Here is a 24,413-nt window from a genome sequence, read left to right on the forward strand (position 1 = left end):
ATTATATCCAAAAAGCAATCACTAAACAGCATCACAGAATGAAATCTAATTAATTTATAGCTATATATTTAGACACATACATAGAAACAATAAGAGAAAAATGTATAGCTTGTTCACAGTTCTCACTCCAGAAGCAAAACTGGGGTTATTTTCCTTCTTTGTAGACTTCTACATTGGCTATATGTAGAGTAATTAATATGTATTACTTTGGTAATCAGAAAAAAAATTGTTATTTCACAAATATAATTAAATAATAAACAATGAATGCCATAAAATTAATTTCTTATGGAAGTTCTTAATTAGCTTTTCAACACTTTTTTCAGCAATATGCTGGAAAATTCCCACTGGGTCTAATAAGAATGATAAAGGCCTGTGGGGGAGGGGAAGAACTGATTCATTTTCTATTTTTAATAATGGTGTCATGTATAATTTCTAATTTCTGATTATAAAACTAACATACATTGAATTTATCCAGGAATACAATTCATATATATGAGTTTAAATACATAAAACTAAAACTCTAATTTTAAACACATAAACAATTCAGAACAAACTAATTCAGGACACTTCATTTAAATCCTTAAGATTAAACCTCTTAATTTAAAAAATGAAAATATATTATTCCATTAAAATATCATCTTGGAAAATGCAACATAGTTCCCACAATGAGAAATATAACAGACTGGTAATCTGGAGCTGCTAAATATCTTACTGTGAATTAGATAAGTCAGATTTATCTCTATACCCTATATCTGGAAATGACCAGAAATGTATATAGAATAATACGTATATTTCTACAGAGCAGCCCTCTAAAACACATCACCACTTCAAAGTTTGTTTCCTGAGCAAGACCTATTTTCCTCAGGTATAAGATGAGGGAGTTGAAATAAATGATCTACAATGACCCTTTAACAGGGCAATTGTCACCCTACAGACACACCAGCTCCATGAAGGAACCTGTATTAATATAAAGTCACCCCTGTCTTATACAGAGTTTCAAAATAATTTTTTATTATGTTAATCACTATACATTACATCATTAGTTTTTGATGTAGTGTTCCATGATTCATTGTTTGCGTATAACACCCAGTGCTCCATGCAGTACGTGCCCTCTTTAATACCCATCACCAGGCTAACCCATCCCCCCACCTCCCTCCCCTCTAGAACCCTCAGTTTATTTCTCAGAGTCCCTAGTCTCTCATGGTTCGTCTCCCCACACATTTGCCCCCATGAAGGAATACCCTTTACCAATCTAACCCAATGACCATATTGAAATGTCCCTGCAATTTTAAAGCATACCAGCCTCATCCATAGGAATACCTCTTGCTCCAGAGACTGTAATTCCCTTGAAAGTATCTCCAGAAAGAATCTCCTGCCATTTGCAATCTCACCAACACTTGAAAGGGTTTCTCATACACCATTCCCTTAAGGTGCCACCTATACATCCAGATGTACTAATTCACATCATCCTTTTACACTTTAGTTTTATAGGAAAATTTATACAGAGGCTTTATTTGCAAATAAAGGATTACATTCTGTTTTTCAGAAGTATTTAAATTGTACCATTTACCACTTTCCATAATGTTATCAAAATATGCTATGTTTGGTTTGATTTCTGCAAAGCAAAAATAAAACTGAAATCCTCAAAAATACAGTATAAGTAATTTAAATCACATTAAAATTCCTTGTTACATCTAAGTGAATACTATCATCATTAATCCTATAATATAATTGTGACACCAATAAAATTAACATCTTTCCATTTAAAACATTCCCCAGAACAAGAGGCCAATTCTTCGGAGTATATTTTATTAATTATTTTAAAAATTAAATTAGAATTTCTAACACTGCATTTCATAATCACATTATCATTTAGTGAATTCATTATGATTAATATCACAACTATGACTATCAAGGGAACTAATAAATGACTACTTCTTTAGCATTTTAGCAATGAAAACTAAAATGTACAGTTTTATCCCTTTTGCATGTGATTTTTCTCTTTAGCTCATTCCAATAAATGAAGTCTTTAATCTACCACTATTTGACCTATAATCTAATTTGGGTATTATATTTCTTTTTCTTTATCACATAATTCTTACTACTTCATTATTTCTTAAATTATATCATCAAATGTAATCAATTTATTAAAAGAGTTAAGTGTTATTATAATGTAGTTATTGCACTGTTGAATGTTTTTCTAATGGTTATATAAAACATCTCTTGATTGCTAAACACTAATTTTAGTAGGCATGTAAATTCTTTTATTCTAATAATTTCAAAGTTCCTATAATGAAGGGTCCCTGCCTGCCTAGATCTGAGGGGCACAACAGTGACAATAACTTTGTGGCTAGGGACACCAGGTCTAATTTGCCAGGGCTTTTGGGACAATTCCTCAACTCCCCCCAGAAACTGTTGTAGTGTGGAGCCTAAATAGACTCCACAGAGAAGCCATAACATCCAGAAGGACTGGCCAGATAAGGCTAGGTTAAACAAAGAAGGGTGATGCAGGTTTAATGGTACCAACAAGTCTCTGGCAAATGTTGGAGCCAGGACTGCCTTGGTCTCTAGCTATCAGTAAGGCAGGTGCCAGACAGTACATACTGCAAAATAAGGCTTGAAGTCAAGTCCTCAACACTGCTTTCCAGACTTTATGAAAATGTTAGTCTAAGGTTAGATGTCTTGTTCTGCTACCTAACTTTACAGTTTGATGACAGTCTTGTCTTGCTCTTTGTGTTTAATTCCTCAGGACCTCGCCAGTGACAATGAAACAGTGTTACCTCAGCCATCATCACTGGCCAGATAGTTCAGATTCAACTATAAGCAAGTCAGATGCCATTGCAATAGCCACAATTACAGCAAAAATCTCTTTAAGCCAAAATTCAAATCTCTAAAGCCTACATATTTCAAAAGATCTGGGTAAAAGCAGTTCTAACATTGATCAAATGCTAGCTATGTGGTAGACAAAAGATGTACTGCCCAGATCGCCCTTCAAGGAAAGACATGATGCCCACCTACAAGGAGTATGGTCAGCACACAGCCTCTAGCTGTCAGCTCCTTCAAGGTCTGCCTCAGCTACAGAGAGCTGCCTCACCTGAAGTAATGCCCACAGCAGTCTACACCTGGTGCCTGAGCAGATACAAAGGCAATACTCTCTTCAGAGTTCCCAGTAAGATTGGATGAGATTTTGTTGAGACTTCACTGAAGTTCAATTTCTTCCTCTGCCCAAACCTGCTCTTTCTCCTTTCCTCTTATAGCTATTGTTCCTCAATAAATATCTTGTACCCCAAACCCTCAATTGCAGAGTATGTTTTTGGACACCTCAAACTGCAGCAATGTATCGTGTGTGTGTGTGCATGCGCATGTGTGTACCTATACACACATATATACATATATATGTATCTATGTATACACACACATGCATATACTGTAAATCCCAAATTCCGCTTCTAGCATTAAGGCAGACTAAACTCCCCTCCATTGTGAAACAATTAAAAATAGCATAAGACCTATTTTTTAAAGCTTTCAAATGTATCACCAATCAGGAAAATCCTCAGAAACCATCAATGAAGAGAAAGTCTAGGTCTTGCTATAGATAGTCCAATAAAAAATGTGGTATAAACTCCTGAAAGACCTAGGAAAGAAGGTCTGATTCAGCAAAGAAATATAGAACTAGTCACGTCCTATGTGAAGATATTAGAAAATAGGGAAAGACAGTGTGATAGTTTGTGTAAAGAAGACATAGTCAAAAGATGTAGCCAACCCAAATTGAATGAAAAGTGAACCTTTATAATTATATGCACTGAAATTTTGGAGCCATTTGTTACTAAAGCATAACTCTGTCAATCCTAAAAAAAGAAATTTAATTTTATTCAGCATCTTTTGTAGATATTATCTTGTATGACCTTCAAGTCAACCCTGTTAGGCAGATCATTATTCCATATGGTGATTTAGTTTGCAAACAAAAGAAACCAAGTCTGCTAATGGAAGCAGAAAAAAATGCTTTATTAAAGATATATCAGATAGCTCTCAGAATCCATGAGAAGAACAAAGAAACAGGTGCAAAGAATGGCTGGGAATACCCAAAGGGAAGAAGGGAATCACACAAGAGAATCAGCCTTCTTAAGACCCTAATGCAGTCATTATCACTACTGAACAATTTCTGCCACACCACTGGACTCTAGCCTCTGCCATGAACACTGCAAATAAGCTTTGAATTTTTCTACACTTTAGTATTACACCCTGAAGAGTCAAAACTCCTGAGCAAAGCAGTCCAGATCGCTAAACTTATATCCCAGGTCTATGCCAACAAGTTGGCCAATAAGAATGTCTTCCATTTTAAGTTTCCTAGTGGGAAGTGGGGCCCTGCCTCATATTTCTCTTTGTATTACCGCAAATACTAGGAAGACAAAAGTGACAGATGTAATATTATTTCCAGAACACACTTAAGAATACTGATATTTGGAGAACTTAAGTGACCAAGATCACACACCAATAAGGATTTGTGTCAGTGAGAATGTTTTCAGCTGCAAATAACCAAAATCACCAACTCAAACAATAAGGCATTTATTATCTCATACAAGAGGTATTCCAAGTGAGGGTAAGGTTTCTGGATTGGCTGGATCAATTCCTTAATGATGCAATTAGTTCTTGTAATTTCTTAGCCCACTTGTCCACAATATCAGCTTCATATCAATACTAGTATCCCTTATAGTTATAAGATGGCTTCAGGAGCAATCAGTTCTAAACACTTTTTGTTCATTCTCTATGGGAGAAATTCTATTAGCCCCTCATTCCTTGTTTCTGACCAGGCTAACTAACATCGTATGCTTATCCCTGGACCAGTAACCACCACCAGGAGATGACCATGTGTTGATTAGCTTAAGCCTAGCTTCCTGAAATAATTGCTAGCAAAAGGACAGTATTACCATGATTGATTGGCTTATCATCTACTCTGAAGCTGGAGATGAGGATACCTTTTTGAATCATATAAGCTTCATGTAGGAAGGAAAATGCCTGAAGAAAATTGGGGCTGTGTTATGAAGAGAGAAGGGAGAAAGAGGTGCTCTGTAGGCAACCAATATCCATGCTCTACCCACTTCTAATACATATATTTTCATAAGTGCTCACACCTACATGAAATGACTTTGACCATCCCCAAAGAGAGGCTGCCCAAAGTCTAATCTGGTTACTGCACTGAGATCTCTAGGTGATGCATCAGTGACTCAGAGTGAAGTGATATCATATACCTATTTGAAACACACTGGCATATCAAATGGAGGAAGAATAGGAAAACTGCATTAAAACAAATTATTATTGGAAAACAAGAATGAGGGAAAATAAAGCAGTAACCTTTCCACACAATGTATCATGTCTTGCTAGTCAGGAATAGAGAGGATGCTCTGCACTCGAAGAAAGATAATTGAATTCCCTAATCAGCCAAGCTGGCTGCCCCTGGATCTGTTCTCAGAGAAAATCTCCCTCATCAGTTTTCCTCCAAAGTAAAATTTGTGATGAGCCTTTACCAGATATTTTTCCTCACAGGGGATCGTACTTCCTTAGTAGTCTACTTCGTACTGCTGCAAGCATAGAAACTTAGGGATTGAGGTTCTTGGCTACAATTTCTGTTTCTTTGGCAGTATAACACACTTATAAATTCAATAAACTCTCAGCCTATTTACCTTTAATCAGTTCTACCAGCTAGGAACCCCAGCCAGAGATCTTGTCAAGCCATAGTCTTTGAGTCTGAGAATACTGTTTCCCTTTCTAGAGCTTTTAAGTGACCACATTCAGCTTAACTATTATAGGACATTCATGAAGGCAGCAGGAACAGCTAAAACACTCTAATATCCTAAAATTTCCTCTAATAATACATTCTAAGCATGAACATAGTTTGAATCCCAAAGCAAAGCATATGGCAGCTTAATAAAATGCTGTGTAATTACACAGTATGCGTCAACAACTTACTACTAGTTCACTGACTTAATGATACTTATTGAACACCTAGTGTCTAAATCAGCTATTGCTGCAATAACGCTGCATAACAAACAACCATAATATCTCAGAGACAGACAAAAACATTAATTTCCTCACACACAGGTCTGCATGTCAGCTGTGGCAGAATTGAGTCAGGCTGCAGATTGAGTTGAAGCCAGCTTCACAATGTTTCTCATACTAGTAGGCATGCTGAAGGGACAGCAGGGACCCGGGACATATTCTTCTGATGGAAATGGCAGTAGAAAAGAAGACAAAACCCAACTTTGAAAATACCATTTTAAACCTGTTTTCACATTATATCTGCAATCATCTCATTGAACAAAGAGAGTAAATGGCCAAGACTAAAGAAATGGGGTGGATAACTATAATCCACCTATCTATCACAAGGCCACGGTGAGCACATGGATGTATACCACTACTACAAGTGACTGAATAATTAGGGCCACTAATTTAATCTACCACCACATCTGCGACATCAAGGATTGTTACAAGCACTAAGGATAAGCAGTGCTCAAAACAGACAAACCCGCTGCACTTCTGGATTGTAAATTGCCATTGTGGGGGGACATAAAAACAATGAGCACAATCAAAAGAGAATTTATAAAATGTTATACAATGCTAAAAATGTTAATTGTAGAATCTCAGTGGTGGATAGATGGGAGTTTGCTCTAAATTCCTTTCAATTATGCTGTATGTTTGAAAATGATCAGAATGAAAGGTTGGAAAAAGCAAAGCAGGTTAAAGGGTTTAGAGAGTGGTATGTATTTGTGATATCTTGGATAGGTTAGATCAGAGAAGCATTTATGAGGAGCTACATTTGAACAGAGACTGACTCATGTGAAGGGTCAATGTGAATGGAAATATGAGAGAAAATCTTTCCAGGAATAGGGAACAGCACATTGAAAGGGCTTTAAGATCAGAGATGATTTGGTGTGTTTTAGGAGCAGCAAAAAAGCCAGCATGGCTTAAAAGTCTGGTAGTGGATGACGTTAGAGTGATAGGTAACAACCTGATCACATGTCCTTGTGGCCATGATAAGGATTTTGCATTTTATTTTAAATATGGTGGGAAGTATTACAATGTTTTCATATAAAAAGATAGTGAGCATATGTGAACATGTATTAACTTCATTTAGAAGGGAACCAATAGGCAAGAAAGAAGAGCTATTTCAAAGATTCCTTGACAAATAAGGATTTATTTAGTCAAGCAGAAAAGAAGTGCCTAAATAAGAATACAATGTTAGATATATGGTTTGCCTATCTTTCTATAAGAAAGCAAAATCATAACAGTTTTGGGGTTAATATTCCCACCAGGCTACACAATCCTAACAATTTATCAATTTCTACAGGTTGACCTTGAACCTGGCAGAACTCTAAACTGATTTCAACATTAACAGTTGCGGATGATTTATTAGTCAAATAAACTGTGACAACAAGGCTACACTCAAACAAAAATGTGTGTCAGGTAAGAATCAAGCAGGCTTCTTAGAACAATGCTTTAGCACGATATCAATATATCGAATAATTAACAGTTTGTGATTTTCCAATTTGGGTTAAACTCTCTTCAGAAAAGACATTGGAGGGAGCAGAATGTTGACATTATGACTTCTATTTTAAAAAGAGTTCTCTTGGACACCTGAGTGGCTCAGTCAGTTAAGTGTCTGCCTTCAGCTCAGGTCATGATCCCAAGGTTCTAGGATCAAGTCCCACATCAGGCTCCCTGCTCTGCAGAGGGCCTGCTTCTCCCTCTGCCTGCTGCTCCCCCTGCTTGTGTGCTCTGTGTCTCTCTCTCTCTCTGGCAAATAAATAAATTATATATATATATATATTATATATATATATATATATATATATATATATATAATTTCTGTTGTGTGGTGAAGAAACTGCAGGATACAACAACCAAAGTAGGATGACCACTTAGGAGCCCAATACAGTAGTCCTGATGAGAGGTGATGGGGACTTGGATTAAGACAGGGTCAGCGCAGATGAAAAAAAGTACAGGGATTCATAATATAATTCTGATGTTTATGTTTCAGGTATTGCTGGTATGTGCCTATATCAACATATGCCCTTTTAAGACTACAACCATTATTAGTAGTTTACAAGGCTTATCAATGTGGGGAGGGAGCCAGCTCCAAAGTACATCCCTTCCCTGATTTGTTCAAAAACTTTCCCGGTAACTTGTCTCCCCATTTATGTGATATCAATACCAGCACCTCATTTTATTTGTTAGATAGTTAAAGCCCTCAGGGATAACGAAGAGTAATGTCTTCTCCCACCCAATAATGTTGAGAAACACACTTTAATCATCATTCCAGCAATTCTCCCTTCTCTCCCTGATATCATCACACTTCCCACTCTCCTAGATCAGTATCATCAGATACAAATATACTCTTATTTCTACCACCTTAAGTAAACATTTCTCTTGGGCCCACTTCCTTGTTCAGCTTCATGGCCATTTCTCTTCTTGGTACAGCAAAACTCCTAGAAAGATTTGCCTATACTCTGTTTCTATTTCCTCTTTAACCCAAATAAATATTACACTCCTACCACTCCAATAAGGAGTGTCACAAATGAATGAATTGAATTGCCCTGAATTGAAATTAATTAGAACTCACTATTTCTGAGGCCTCATCTTATTAGACTTAGCAACATTTGACTACACTGATCATACCTTCCTCCTTGATACACTTTCTTCATGTAATACCACAAACTTAGATTTATTCCCACCTCTTGGGCCACTCCTTCTCAGTCCCCTTCTCATATTCTACATTATCTCTCAGGCTTTTAAATGGTAAAATGTGTCCCATTGCCTTTGAAGAGTCTATGTACACTCATATCTTTGGTATTCTCTTTGTCTCCTGGCTTAAATGCCATCTATATGGTGATGAGTCCAAAATTTATGTCTCATAGATCGCTCCACTGACAGCTGAACTGAAGTGTCTAATAGTAACAATAAATAATAGTAATGATGATGATGATAATAGTAAAAACTAATGCTTATACAGTATTTATTATTTTCCAGACCTTATTCTAAGCACTTTTTCATATGTTAACTCACCTTAATCCTCACAACAACCCTATGAAGTATGTATTATTATCACCCCCATTCTAAGAGGAGGAAACAGAGACATAAAGACAGAATAAGTAATCTGCTCAGGGGCACACAATTGCTGAATGGTGGAGTGAGAATTTGAACTCAGGTAGTCTGGCTACAGAATTTGTGTTCTGAACCACATTCCAGCACTGCCAGCAATTAATAGATAAGTCAAACTTATCATGTCCCAAGCTGAGCTCTTGTTCCCCATCACCACCACCACCAAACTTGTTCTTCCAGAATTCTTCCCATGTCAGGGAATAGTAAATCCAGTTGCTTAGGGCAAAAATACTGGAGTCGTCTTCAACTCCCAAACACCTCACACAACCCATACCTGGTTCAACAATTCCTGTTGGCTCTAATGTCAAAATACATTAGAATCTGACAACTCCATAATCTCCACTGCTACTATTCTGGTCCAAAACACCATTATCTTTCACGTGGAACAGTGCAATCATGTCATCACGTGGCTCCTTGCTTCCATATTTGCCCACCTTGCTTCAAACTCTGCAATGGATTCCAGTATCACTCACAATAAGAGCTAGAGTCCTTATAATGGCCTATAAGGTTCTTCATAAGCTTCCTTATATCTTTTGAACTCACCTCATACTACTCTCTGGTTAACTCATTCTGGTCCAGCTATACTGGTCTCCTAGCTATCCCTGGAAAACATCAGGCTTGCTCCTGCTTCAGGGCCTCTGCAATTGTCTTCCATCTGCCTAGGATGCTCTTCTTCAGATGTCTTCATGGTTCATTCCTTCAGAACTTTACTCAAACATCACTTTCTTAGTGAGGTTTCCTTTGCCACCCTACATCATTTAAACCCTTCCCAACCAATGTACAATCCCTCCTACATGGTTTATTTTATTTTTTAGATTTTACTTATTTATCTTGTTTATTGTCTATATCCTCCCACTAGAAATCTGTTTGCTTTCTTTGCTGCTATAACCTCTGTGTCCAGATTAGTGCTTAGCACGTAGTTTCATTCAATAACTATTTGTTGAAAAAATCAAGTGATGAAGCCAAACAACTAATTTTTAACTGTGGGAATTTCTGGCATAAAAACAGGTAAGGTGGGGTTTCCCCTGGTTAAGGAGTAAGTGGTACCTGAGATCTATTTCTCTTAGAGAAAGATTCTTCTCTCATTTCAGATTTGTTAAGTTGCACTCCTATAGTCACTTGCTAACCTGGGACTAAAATTCTGAGGCAGATTGATGGCTCCTACAAGCTAGATATGACTTACATAGAGCTAAGTTGAATATCAAGCTGATACTTAAAAGCTTTGCAAAATTTGTTTATAAAGACTTTTCCAGCCAATATTCCTGTAGCTCCTACATTGGAATATCAGAGGCCTCAAATACTTGTACTCTGCTGTCATCTTCTTAAACTCAGTTGACTAGGAGACAATGCACTCTAAGGCAGAAGCTCCTTTCTTTCAAAGTTTCTAAATCTCTGAATTGTAAAATTAACTGGAGGAAAAAAATCCTCATTAAATCTTAATTGTTAAGTTTATTATTGAGTACTGATTAAAAAGAGGAACTAAAAAATATCCAACCTTTGATCCCTTAATTCTAAGATTTCCAGCTGAACCCCTTTCTGGTACTAGAGTTGCATGTATATGGAAATTTTAAATTATTTTTATTTATTTTAAACACAGAAAGATTTTTTAATAGGATTCATATGTTCAGGGATGTATGAAATATTATTAATTCAAAAATAAACATCACTAGATTTATTTTTTATTTTTTTAAAGATTTTATTTATTTATTCATGAGAGACAGAGAGAGAGAGAGAGAGAGGCAGAGGGAGAAGCAGGCTCCCAAGGAGCAGGGAGCCCGATGCGGGACTCGATCCCAGGACCCTGGGATCATGACCTGAGCCGAAAGCAGACGCTTAACCATCTGAGCCACCCAGGCGCCCAAACATCACTAGATTTAAAAAAGGACATGTCAGGTAAAAAGAAAGGCTCCTGCAAATATATATATTTTATATATATATTAAATATATATATTTATATTTTATATATTTAATATTTATATAATATAATATATATAAACTCATATATATGTCTTTGCACACATCTTCATAAGTCATTTGTTTAATAGTACTCACCTTAATGGGAGCATTCAAATATTACATTTGCCTCCAATATCAGGGGAATTCAGTTACACTTTTAAAATAAATATATGTCAAAGAGCACCCAGTTTAGGTAGAAGCCGGCATCAAAGAAAATCTGTTGCAATTTTAAGACCAGTGCCTCTGAGCATTTGATAGAAATCTCTTTATTAAGGCACTCCTTTGCCCTGTTATTTAAGCCTGGGATTTTGGTCTTACCTTGAGGACGCATAATGGTCCAGAAACCACTTCGTGATTATCACACAGTGACTGCTATAAAAGAGTAAGTGAGGTATTTTTTCTCAACTCCAAGGTTATTAGCTTTAGACAGCTCAAGTACACAGTAACTGCTGATCCATTTAGTGAAGTATGAAGGGAAATGAAACCTGTGGTCTCTGGGAGATTCTGATTCTCCATTAGCAAAAGTAAGTTTCCAGCAAAAGTAAGTTTTATTAAATCTAGATTTGTTTCATCAATTGGGGACTAGTTGTGGGCTGCAGAGTTGCTTCTAAGGAGTATTTTGACTGGTTACTGATTTCAAAGTAAATGGGGAGAACCAAGGGAATAATTATACTCCAGGAACTTTTATCTCCATCTACATGACCTTGGGTAAATTGGATATATTTTCAGGCATATACAGATTTCTATTATTCTAACCCAAGAGCATCTAACCCAAACCCACATGGTACAAAAGAACAAAAATGAGGCCCAGAGAGGTTAACTGACTTACCCAGTTAGTGAGATATACAACTATGATAGAACCTAGATCTCCAGATTCCCAGTCTAGTCTTCCCATCAACCACTTTACCAAAGATGTCTTGAACACCAATGATATGAGGCAATGTGTTAGGCATATGGGGGGATACAAAAATGACCATGATGTTTCCTGCCTTCTAGATGTTTCCTAAAATGTGTCCTAATAATAACACCTTACTCAGAGATTACATTAAATATTCAGGTTGAAAAATATGCACAGAAGAGAGGCTGAGATTATATCAAAATGCTTCTGGGAGTTCAAGTTCAAAGCCATCCACCCCCACCCTCCTAAACACACAGAAACAATCAGGCTTTTATTTTAAATAAAAAGATATAACTGGATTTAAAAAATAAAACTGAAACAGAAATATGGAGTGAGTGTATTCATTTGCTAGGGCTGCCATAACAAAGTATAACAGACTGGGTGGCTTAAACAACAGAAATTTATTTTCTCACAGTTCTGGAGGCTAGAAACCTAAGATCAAGGGATTGATAGGGTTAGTTTCTTCTGACAGCATCTCTTCTGGGCTTATAAATGTCTATCAACTCTTTGTCTTCACATGGTCTTCCCTAAGTGCCTGTCTCTGTCTTAATCTCCTCTCCTCATGAAGATGTTAGGCATATTGGATTAAGCCCCACCTCTATTACCTTATTTTACCCTGATCATTTTTTTAAAGGCAATATCCCCACATATATTCATATTCTGAGATATCAGGGGCTAGGACTTAACCATATGAATTTGGTAGTAGGAGGTGAGGAGAAACACAATTAAGCCCCATAACAATGAATAAGTGGGGCTGAAGTTACAGGACAGAAAAAGAAGAGACTCGTTTGGCTCCTCTGAGGTGAAAGAAACCAAAACACCCTACACATGAGGGAGGATCAAAACTAGATCATTGGTTGAAGCTGGAGCTGGGAGAGTTCTCTTGCTCTTAGAAAGGAGGATGTAAAAAACTATACCTGGTACCCACCAAAGAACACAGATTCTTTTTGTATTGAGAAGAACAATTAAGTTTTAAACAATAACAAGGATAATAGGAGGTGGAGATTCAATGGATTGTTGAACATTCTAAGATCTTTTTCTTGCATTGTAGGAAGCTGGGGATGTTGAATGGCTTTAGAATTTGTAGAAAAACTATATAGGTTACTGTGGGTGCTAAAAATTTAAAGATAACCATCGGAAATATAGACATACAAGCTATAGTTTCTAAAACAGAATAAAAATAAAAGTGAAGAAAAAAGCTTTATCTTCCAACATAAATAAGAAAAGTAGAAAAAATCAAATAAAAATTATGGTAAACTAAATAAAATCATATAAATAAGTCCAAATATACAAAAATAATGACAATGAATGTTAATTAAACTCTCCTGTCTGGCAAGAAAGATAATTATATTAGAATCTAAAAGTCCAGCTATTTACTGCTTATAAGAAATGTACTTAAAAGCAAAACAGAAAGCAACAGAAAGGTTGAAATACTTAGTGATATAAAAAGATCTGCTAGACAAATACTAACCAAATCAAACTGATATACCAATATTAATATCAGAATATATTGAATTTAAAGCATGAAAGATTGACAGATATAAAGACATACACTTCAACATGGTAAAAATCATTATCCACCTAGATTGAACCTATAGGAACTGGACAGCATAGTCTGAAAATACAGGAAGCAAAATTTGATGAAAGCACAAAGAGAAATCAATAGGGTAGATTTTTAACATAAATTCTCCTCAAAGCTGAAAAATACAAAAATAAAATGACAAAACTTATTTCAACAATTCTGTTATGCATATGTGTATGTGTGTGTGTATATATGTAGAAAGAAATGGAAGGAGAAGACCAAGAAAGAGAGATAAGAGAGAGATGTTTTTACATGCACACTATTAACATTTACAAAAATTGACTAAGTGCTAGGTCAGGGTTTGCAAATTTTTCTGCAAAGAGCTATCTAGTAAACATTTTAGGCTTTATGGGTTATAAGGTCTCCTTCACAAGTACTCAACTCTGCCATCATAACACAAAATTCCTAATACACCATACCTAAATGAATGAGTATAATTGTGTGCAAAAGATCTTTACTTACAAAAACAAGCTGCCAGATGAATTTACTGTACAGGCCTTAATTTGTCAAATTAACCCTTGCTTCAGGTCATGAAGAAAATTTCAAAAAATTTTTAAAAATTGATGTCTTATAGACCTCATTGCCACAAAAAAGAAAAATGTAACTAAAGCAGAAATTGAAAATTAAAAGAATATTTTAAAAGTTTGGGAGATAGGAAACTTGCTCTCACATCACTCATGTATTAGGAAAAAAAACATAATATTGGAATTTACAAAACATTTAGAATTGAATAACAAAAATCTACACATAAAAACATGCAGATCTCTGCCTTATGTTATGATAAGGAAGGATTCAAAGAGGTTCTGAAAAGATTAATAAACTTGATACATCTTTAATAAAATTAAAATAAAAAGAAGAGAATACACAAATTTCCAATGTCAGGGAAGAAAGAGGAGAGCACTACAAGTCCTATTGGCAGTAAATTGATAATAAAGGAATATAAAACCAATTTGTGCCAATAAATTTGAAGACAGATGAAATAGACAAATTACTTGAAATATCCAACTTATGAAATTTTACATAAGAAGGAATTGAGAGATATAGTCTCAGATCTGTTAAAAATGGAATTTATAAATAAACAATATACATGTAATTTAAAAAAAATACCCCCACACACACCACACACACACTCCCAGGCTCTGATGTCTTCCCTGGTGAATTTAATCATTTAAAGAAGAAATAATGCTGGGGAGCCTGGCTGGCTCAGGCAATAGAGCCTGTGACTCTTGATCTTGGGACTGTGGATTTGAGCTCCATGTTGGGTGTAGAGATTACTTAAAAATAAAATCTTTAAAAAAAAGAAGAAGAAATAATGCCAAATTTACACAAATTATTTCAAAAATAGAGGAGGAAAGAATATTTATCAACTTATTTTAGAAGATCAGCATATCTCTGATATCAAAATCTGTCAAGAATATTACCAGAAAAGAAAGCTATGGATCAATATCCCTCATGAATACATGCACAAACACTGACATAGGATACAAAGTAATATCAGCAAAAGGAAAAGTCACATGGGGCAAAGTTCAGAGAAAACCAGGCACAAGCTTCCAAGAGTTCTCTGGAAATTAAACACAAAATAATGTGTAAATCCTGCAGAGAATTGTAACAAAGTACGTGAAATGTTGTCTCATTAAAGACTTTATTGACATGGTTTTTTATTGGGGGCTGATCATGTAGGTACTTTCTGCCTAGCACATATCAAAATTCCAGAGTCCAAAAAGGAAAGCAGACATTCAGCATAACTACATTATTTGTACAAGCAGTTTAAGCACAGTGAGCCACTTTTATCAGTTAGAGAAAGCCTTCCCAAAATCTAAGTTCCTGAACACCAGCCAGAGGCCACCCATGCAAGCAAGGCTTCCTAATGACAGTAGTCTCCAGACTGCAATGTTAACTCTTTTCTGAACAATGACTGAATGAGATTTATCCAAGGAATAAAAAGTTGGTTTAACAATTAAAAACCAACCACTGTAATTCACCATGTTAACAAAATAAAATAAACAAACAAACAAAAAACCCTTATGATCATTTGGATAGATTCAGTAAAAGTATTTGACAAAATTCAACACTCATTCATGATTTTAAAATTTCTTAATAAACTGGACAAAGATGGAAATCTCCTCACCCCAATAAAAGGAATCTATACAAACGTAGGGTTAATGTCATACTTAATTGTGAAATATTGAACATTTTTCTATAAAGCTTCTAAAAAGGAAAGAGTTTTATTGTAGGTACTAGCAAGCCAATGAAATAAAGCAAGAAAATTAAATAAAGGTTTACATTTGGAAATAGAAGTAAAACTTTGTTAGCAGACAATATGGTGGTTTACATAAAAAAATTCTGATTCATCTACAAGCAACTAGTAAAATTAATAAGTGAATTAGCAAATTTATAGAACACAAAGTCAGTATAAGAACTGTAGTTGCTAATCTACTAGCAACCAAAATTTCAAAATAAACTTTTAAAATACCATTTCCAGTAGCATTCAAAAGCAGAAAATACCAAGGAATAAACTTAATAAAAAATGTGTAAAACCTCTACACTGAGAACTATAAAGCACTGAGAGAGGTGACATCAGCAAGATGGAAGAATAGAAGATCCCCTACTCATATCCCCCCTCAGCAATGATAATTTGCCAGCCATCAATGAACAGAAGTGCCTTTGTGGGAGTTCTCGGGTTCAGACAGATTATAAAACCCTGGTGGAGTCCAAGACCAAGGAGGGCCATTTTGAGAAGGCAGGCTCATTACCATGTGGTAGTCTCATTGACTATGGTCATGAAAACAGACTTATCCCTTTGTGGACTCAGCCAGAACTTCATTTGGCCTTGATCCAGCCACCAGCATCATCTGCCAGGGAACCCCAGTGTAGTCATGACTGCCCATACCTTGAGCAACAAGCTTGCTGATCTCAGTCCAAAAACAGATCCTGAAATGGCCCTGTAACAGCTCCAGCCCCTCTCAGCCATGGTCCTGAAACATTCCTATCAACCCAGGGTACTGGCAGGATAGATGCTCCTCTGTGCCCCCAGTCTGACTACAAATCCTAAAACAGCCCTGTAATTTGTCTCCAGCCCAGCTCGGCTGCAGGCCAGCAGATGTCTTGTCTGCCCAGAAACCTGGCAGGATACAAACTAGTACAAGCCCCCAGAAGTAAGCCTACAGAGCTTGGTCTCCATTTTGAACTCTGATGCAGCCCTGTATTTGCAGGAACTATATTACAAAGCCATAGGAATCAGAACAATATGGTACTGGCATAAAATCAGACACATAAACCACTGACCCAGAATAGAGAGCCAAAAAATAAACCCATGTATGTATGGTCGACCAACTGCCTTTGATAAGAGCACCAAGAATATACAATAGGGAAAGGATAGTTTCTTCAATAAATGATACTGGGGAAACTGGATATCCATATGCATAAGAATAAATTGGACCCTTTCAATTTACAAAAATCAGCTTAAAATAGATTAGACACTTAAATCTGAGACCTAAAACAATAAAACCCCTAGAAAAAAAGCACATAGGAATAAAGCTCTGTAACACTGGTCTTGGTAATAATTTTTTGGATATGACATTGAAAGCACAACCATCAAAAAGAAAAATAAACAAATGTGACTACACCAAAATAAAAAGTCTCTGCAGAGCAAAGGAAACAACCAATAAAATGAAAGGGCAACCTACAGGATGGGAAAAAAAAAATATTTGCAAATCATGTCTCTGATAGGGGTTGATAACCAAAAAATATCAGAAACTCATACAACTCAATAGCAAAATAATCATCATCCAATTTTTAAAAAATGGCAAAGGACCTGAATAGATATTTTTCCAAAGAAGACATACAAATGGGTAATGGGTACATGAGAAGGTGCTCAACATAAGAGAAATGCAAATCAAAACCACCTCACACCTGTCAGGATGAGATCTCACCTCACACCTGGCTCTTTAGGACTCTAACAATTTTATTTGCTCTTAAGTCTACTTTATGTGTTATTGATATAGCCACTCCTGCTTTGATTCCTGATTATATGCTAATTCTTTTCCACTCTTTTATTTTCAACATATGCATGTGGTTAAATGTGAGTTGAGTTTCTTGTGAACAGCATACAGCTGGGTTGTATTTTTTAAATCTATTCTGCCAATCTCTGCCTTTCAAATAGTGTATTTAAAACATTTACCTTTAAGATAATTATGAATATCATTGGGCTTGAAACTGTCATTTTATTATTTGGTTTCCATTTGTTTCCCCTGTCTTGTTTTCTATTTGTTTTATCTTTACTTGTGGGCTACTTCAACATTTTCTAGGAGTCCAGTGTGAATTATTTATAATGTCTTGGAATTTATGATTTGTATAGTTTACTTAGTGGTTGCTCTGGGTAGTACAATATTATTTTGTGACTTATCACAGACTACTTGGTGTCAGTGTTTTACCACTTCAAGTGAAACATGGAAACCTTGCTTCCATTTAGATCCCTTTTACCCTTCATACTTTTAAATATCATCATCATGAGTACCAAATGGTGTTATAATTCTTGTTTTGATCATCACATATGATTTAGAAAACTCATTAGGAGAGAGATAGTCTATTGTATTTACCCATATGTCTGCTTATTCTGTTGTTCTTCCTGATGCTGTGATTATTTTATCATTTTCTTTCTGATTAAATAACTTTCTTTAGCTATTCTTTAAGGTTAGTTCTGCTAGCAACAAATTATTCTAGTTTCCTTTTATCTGATAATGTCCACTTTTCCCTTTTATTTCTAAAGAACAGTTTCTCCAATGTAGAATTTGTGGTAGAAAGTTCTTTTTATATAGCACTTGAAAAATGCTGTACCTCTTTTGTCCTCCACAATTTCAAAGGAGAAATCCATTGTTATTTCTCTATAGGCAATGTGTTAATTCTCTCTAGCTTCTTTCAAGATATTTTTCTGTCTTTAGTTTTCTGAAGTTTAATTATCATGTGCCTTGGCATAGATTTCTTTGGTTTATCCTATTTGTAGTTTGCTCATCTTTTTTTTATTTAACTTTACTTAAATTCAATTAATTAACACATAGTGTATTATTAGTTTCAGAGGTAGAGTTCAGTGATTCATCAGTTGCATATAACACCCAGTGCTCATTACATCATGAGCCCTCCTGTTTGCTCATCTTCTTGAAACCATGAGTTTATGTCTTACCATTTTGGTAATTTCTCAGCCATTATTTCATTGAGTACTTTTTCAGTCCCAATTTATTTCTCCTCTACTTCTGGTACAAAGGTTATTTGAATGTTGGATTTTTAAATTTTAGTCCCAAAGGTCCTGTTCATTTTGTACTCTATTTTCGTGTTATTTAAATTGTATAAAGTCCACTGAGTTGTCCTCAAGTTCACTGATTTTATACTCCGTCTTTCCTGTTTTACTACTGAGACATTCCATACAGGGTTTTGTTTGTTTTTGTCATGGTATTTTTCAGTTCCATAATTTTCACTGAATTTTAAAAAGATTTATTTATTTATTTGAGAGAGAGAATGAGTGTGAGTGAGGGGAGGGGCAGAGGGAGAGAATCCTCAAGCAGACTCCTCACTGAGCACAGAGCCCAATGTGGGGCTCGATCTCATGACCCATGAGATCATGAGCTGAAACCAAGAGTCAGATGCTTAACTGACTGAGCCACCCAGGCACCCATCACTGAATTTTAATAACACATGTCTTTTCTGAAAATATTTACTTCAAATGGCTTTCTAGTTGCTTGTTGAATCATTTTCATGATGGTTTCTTTAACATTCTTGACAGAAAGTTCCAACATTTGATTCATGTTGTTGTTGGCATCAGTCAATTGCTTTTTCTCATTCATGTTGTGATTTTCATGATAGTTGGTATTATGGGTGTCTTTTTATTGTTTCCTGGACATTTTGACTAATATGCTAGAGGATGCTGCATCTTACTTATTTGTTTTTATTTTAGTAGGCAATCTTCTTGCTTAGATCTGGAACAACAGTCCTGGACTAATTTTGTTGTCTATGGTTCCAAGAACAGTCTAATTTTCAGAGGTCAAGCAGTACCATTTTGGTTTATTTGGTGTATTTCATGCTCTTGGCCCCTAAATTCAATGGTCTCTGCTGATACTGCTTCAGGGGGAAGAAAAAAGTTCCCCAGGACAGGTTGCCTGTGCCTCTAGGTGGGGAAAGAGAATCTATACCACAAAATGAAGAGTGATTCCCTAGTTGGGCACTTGTGGTAGGTTTTCCCCTGCATGTTTGGGGGGTAGAGAAGTTCCCTGGGTCCTGTTATAGCATGATCATCTTGGCTGGTGGCCCTCAGTTGCATGGTGTCCCTGATTGTGGGAAAAGGGCCTCACACCCAGTGGTGAAGGAGAGCACTTCCTGGAGAGGTGCTTCTTGTGATAACATTCCCCTTACCATGTCTCCTGCCCTGGGCATTCAGTGTCTTTGGGTTGGGAAGGCACACTTATTTTTTTAAAAACATACCATAATCTCATACACCAACTAATTGGACAACCTAGGAGATACGGATAAATTTCTAGAAATACAGAACCTCCCAAACCTGAATCAGGAAGAAACAGAAAATTTGAACAGACAGATTACCAGCAATTAAATTGAATCAGTAATAATAATAAAAAAAAATCTCAACAAACAAAAGTCCAGGACCAGGTAGCTTCACAAGTGAATTCTACCAAACATTTAAAGAATTCTTCTTCTCAAACTATTCCAAGAACAAGAAAAGGAAGGAAAACTTCCAAATTCATTTCACAAGGTCAGCATTACTGTGTTACCAAAACCAGATAAAGACATCACAAAAAAGAAAACTACAGGACAATATTTCTGATGAACATAAATGTAAAAATCCTCTGCAAAATATTAGCAAGCCAAATCCAACAATAAAACAACAACAACAAAAATCATTCACCATGACCAAGTGGGATTTATTCCCAGAATGCAAGGGTGGTTCAATATTCACAAATCAATCAATGTGATACATCACATCAATAAGAGAAAAGATAAAAACCATATGATCATTTCAGTAGATGCAGAAAAATCATTTGACAAAGCACAATATCCATTCCTAATAAAAAGCCTCAACAAAGTAGGTTTAGAGGGACTATACCTCAACATAACAGACACCATAAATGAAAAACCCACAGCTAACATCATACTCAATGGTGAAAAATTGATAGCTTTCCCCCTAAAATGAGGAACAAGACAAGGATGTCCACTCATACCACTTTTATTCAACATAGTATCGGAAGTCCTAGCCACAGCAATCAGACAAGAAAAAGGAGTAAAAGGTATCCAACTTATCCAAAAGAAGTACAACTTTTACTATTTGCAGATGTCATTATATATAGGAAACCCTCAAGATTCCACCAAAAAGTACTAGAACTGATAAATGAATATAGTAAGGTTTCAGGATATGAAATCAACGTATAGAAATCCACTGTATTTCTATACACCAATAATGAAGCAACAGAAAGAGAAATTAAGAAAGCAATCCCATCTACAATTGCACCAGAAATAATAAAGTAGCTAGGAATAAACTTAACCAAGGAGGTGAAAGGCCTGTACTCTGAAAACTACAAAACACTAATGAAAGAAATTGAAGATAACACAAGCAAATGGACAGATACTCCATGTTCATGGATTAAAAGAACAAATATTATTAAAATGTCTGTGCTACCCAAAGCAATCTACAGATTTGATGTAATCCCTATCAAAATACCAATAGAATTCTTCACAGAACTAGCACAAATAATCCTAAAATTTGTATGGAACCACAAAAGACCCTGAAAAGTGTAAACAATCTTGAAAAAGAAAAAGCTGGAGGTATCAATTCCAGATTTCAAGTTATACTACAAAGCTGTAGTAATCAAAACAGTAAGGCACTGGCACAAAAAGAGACACATAGATTGATGAAACAGGACAGAAAGCCCAGAAACAACAATTATATAGTCAGTTATTCTTTGACAAATCAGGAAAGACTATCCAATGGGAAAAAGACAGACTCTTCAACAAATGGTGTTAGAAAAAAATGGACAGCTACATGAAAAAGAAACTGGACCACTTTCTTACACCATACACAAAAATAAATTCAAAATGGATTAAAGACCTAAATGTGAGACCTGAAACCATAAAAAAATCATAGAAGAGAGCACAGGCAGCAATTTCTCTGACATGGCCATAGCAATATCTTTATAGATATGTCTTCTGAGGCCAGAGAAACAAAAGCAAAAATAAACTATTGGGACTACATCAAAATAAAAAGTGCACTGATGCACTGTTGGTGGAAATGCAAACTGGTGCAGCCACTGTGGAAAATAGTATGTAGGTTCATTAAAACTTTAAAAATAGAACTACTCTACCATCCAGTAATTGTGCTACTGGGTATTTACCCAAAGAATATGAAAACACTAATTCAAAAAGAATATGCACCCCTATGTTTATTGCTGCATTATTTACAATAGCCAAATTATGGAAGCAGCCCAAGTGTCTATTGATAGATGAGTGGCTAAAGATGATGTGGTATATATAGAGAATGGAATATTATTCAGCCATTAAAAGAATAAAATCTTGCCATCTGCAACATGGATGGAGCTAGAGAGTATAATGCTAAGCGAAATAAGTTAGTCAGAGAAAGATAAATACCATATTATTTCATTCATATGTGGAACTTAAGAAACAAAATAAATGAAAAAAGGAAGAAAAAAGACAAATCAAAAAAATAGACTCTTAACTATAGAGAACAAACTGATGGTTACCAGAGGGGAGGTGGGTAGGGGAATGGGTGAAATAGATGATGGGGATTTAGAGTACACTTATAGTGATGAGCACTGAGTAATGTATAATATTGTTGAATCATTATATTGTACATCTGAAACTAATATAGCACTGTATGTTAAGTATATTGGAATTAGAATTAAAAACTTAGTAAGTAAAAAACATACTAATCTCAATTTTAGAAAGGTTTTAATTCTGAAAATTGTCAAGAGAATCATATTTAATTTGCTCTATACATGTGGGAACGAGGAATCAGCCAAGTTCTAAAATTGCTAGTCATTGTATCAATAGATGTTTAAGACATATGGAGACAACCCTCAATGGAGGATATATTTCCTCAAAATCAAGGGTCTATATTTTTACTGTTGATGGTATGCAAGTAACATAAAACTGGCATGCTTCATGACAGTCTGCAACTCACAGATGACACTAGTGAATTTTCTGCCCATTTCATCACAACATACTTTGGCAATTAATACTCAAAGTCTTAAGCCTGAGATACCTTCTCCATGGAACAAGAAAACCTCAGGAAAACTCCAGCTGACTAAAGGGGCTGTTGGTTCTTCATATTTATGCCTCAAATGAAGATATAACTTGTTCTAGCTAAGTCTGTGAATTTTTATGCTTCATGATTATTAGGACCAGAGAAGCCATAAAGCACTGTTAGCAGTAACTAGATTGAGAGAAAAAAGGGAAAATTTCTCTCTCCCTTCCTCACTCTCATGCCCAGGTGACTGTCCACTCAGTACTCAGTGGGGAATGATCAAGATTGGGGGAAACAAAAGAAAAAGTAAGCTGAAAGTGAATTAGATCATAGCACATAAGAGGTAGAAAGGAGGCAATAAGTATATGGACAAGTAAAAGTAATTATAATACCATCTTTCAATTCCATCATTAAAATCACTCCCCCAGGTCTTGCTTCCTCACACCCAATGTAGAATTTGATAGAATTGGAATACTCAATACGTGAGATTAATTTTGGAATAATCATTAAGGATTGTTAACCAAACACAGTACTCTGGACCTTACTAAATACAAATGCTATTGAGTAAACTACATAACCACAAGATTTAATTTTTCACTTTGTGGCCATATAAATTGGTCTAAATAAACAGATCTCAGGTACTTAGTCAAGAATAATTTTGAAATTGGTTATATCAGTAATTATCTTTCTAAGCAAGTCTTCCTCTCAGGATCACCCTTACATCTGAGTCCCTTAAATGTGTCAAGTTCTGTGTTGGTCCCAGGGTCTTTGCACATACTACTGCCTCTACCTTGACTATTATTTTGTCCACAGCCTCTTTGTCTGCAACCTATCTTTATTTTTTATTATTATTCAAATACTTCCAATCTCTGTTTAAACATCCAATTCTCAATAAAGTCTTCCCCAGCAATGCTACCCATCACTACCAACATCTGTTAGGTGACCCTCTTGTACTTGCACAGTACCCTGTATTTCCCTCATTATAGCATATACTTATCCATATACCCCAGTAAGCACTAAGACAACACAGACCAACTCTATCCACTACATAGGAATATTGTGGTATTGCTAATACTTCGCATAGTCCCTGACAAAGATATTCTCAATACATATTTGAAAATGAATAAATCACCAAAACCTGAAGTAGATGGAGTACTGATTAGTAGAGGATGGCCTGAGAGACAAAAAAAGTGGCTAATACTCCCAAATTTTATGGAGTGGCTTTGATCATTCTGCAGTTCCAAAGTTTCAGGAAAAGCCCATAGCACCAACTGAGGCACAGTCATTTACATTGCTGAAACTGAGGATAACATTGAGGGCATAATTACCCCTCAGGCTTTCCATGAAGTCATCTCATCCCACACTAAGATCATAAAAATTTTTCCTAACTCAGGTTGAAATAACCTAGGAGTTGCAGAGACATTGGTTTAAATTTTGGCTCCAACACTTCCTAGTTGTGTGTGATTAAACAAGTCACTTAACTTCTCAAATCCCAGATTTACTTGTGCTTTAATACCTACATCTAATGGATGTGGGGGATCAAAAGAGAAACTGTATTCAAA

The sequence above is a fragment of the Zalophus californianus genome, chromosome X, assembly GCF_009762305.2.
Source record: "Zalophus californianus isolate mZalCal1 chromosome X, mZalCal1.pri.v2, whole genome shotgun sequence".
Taxonomy (NCBI): Eukaryota; Metazoa; Chordata; class Mammalia; order Carnivora; family Otariidae; genus Zalophus; species Zalophus californianus.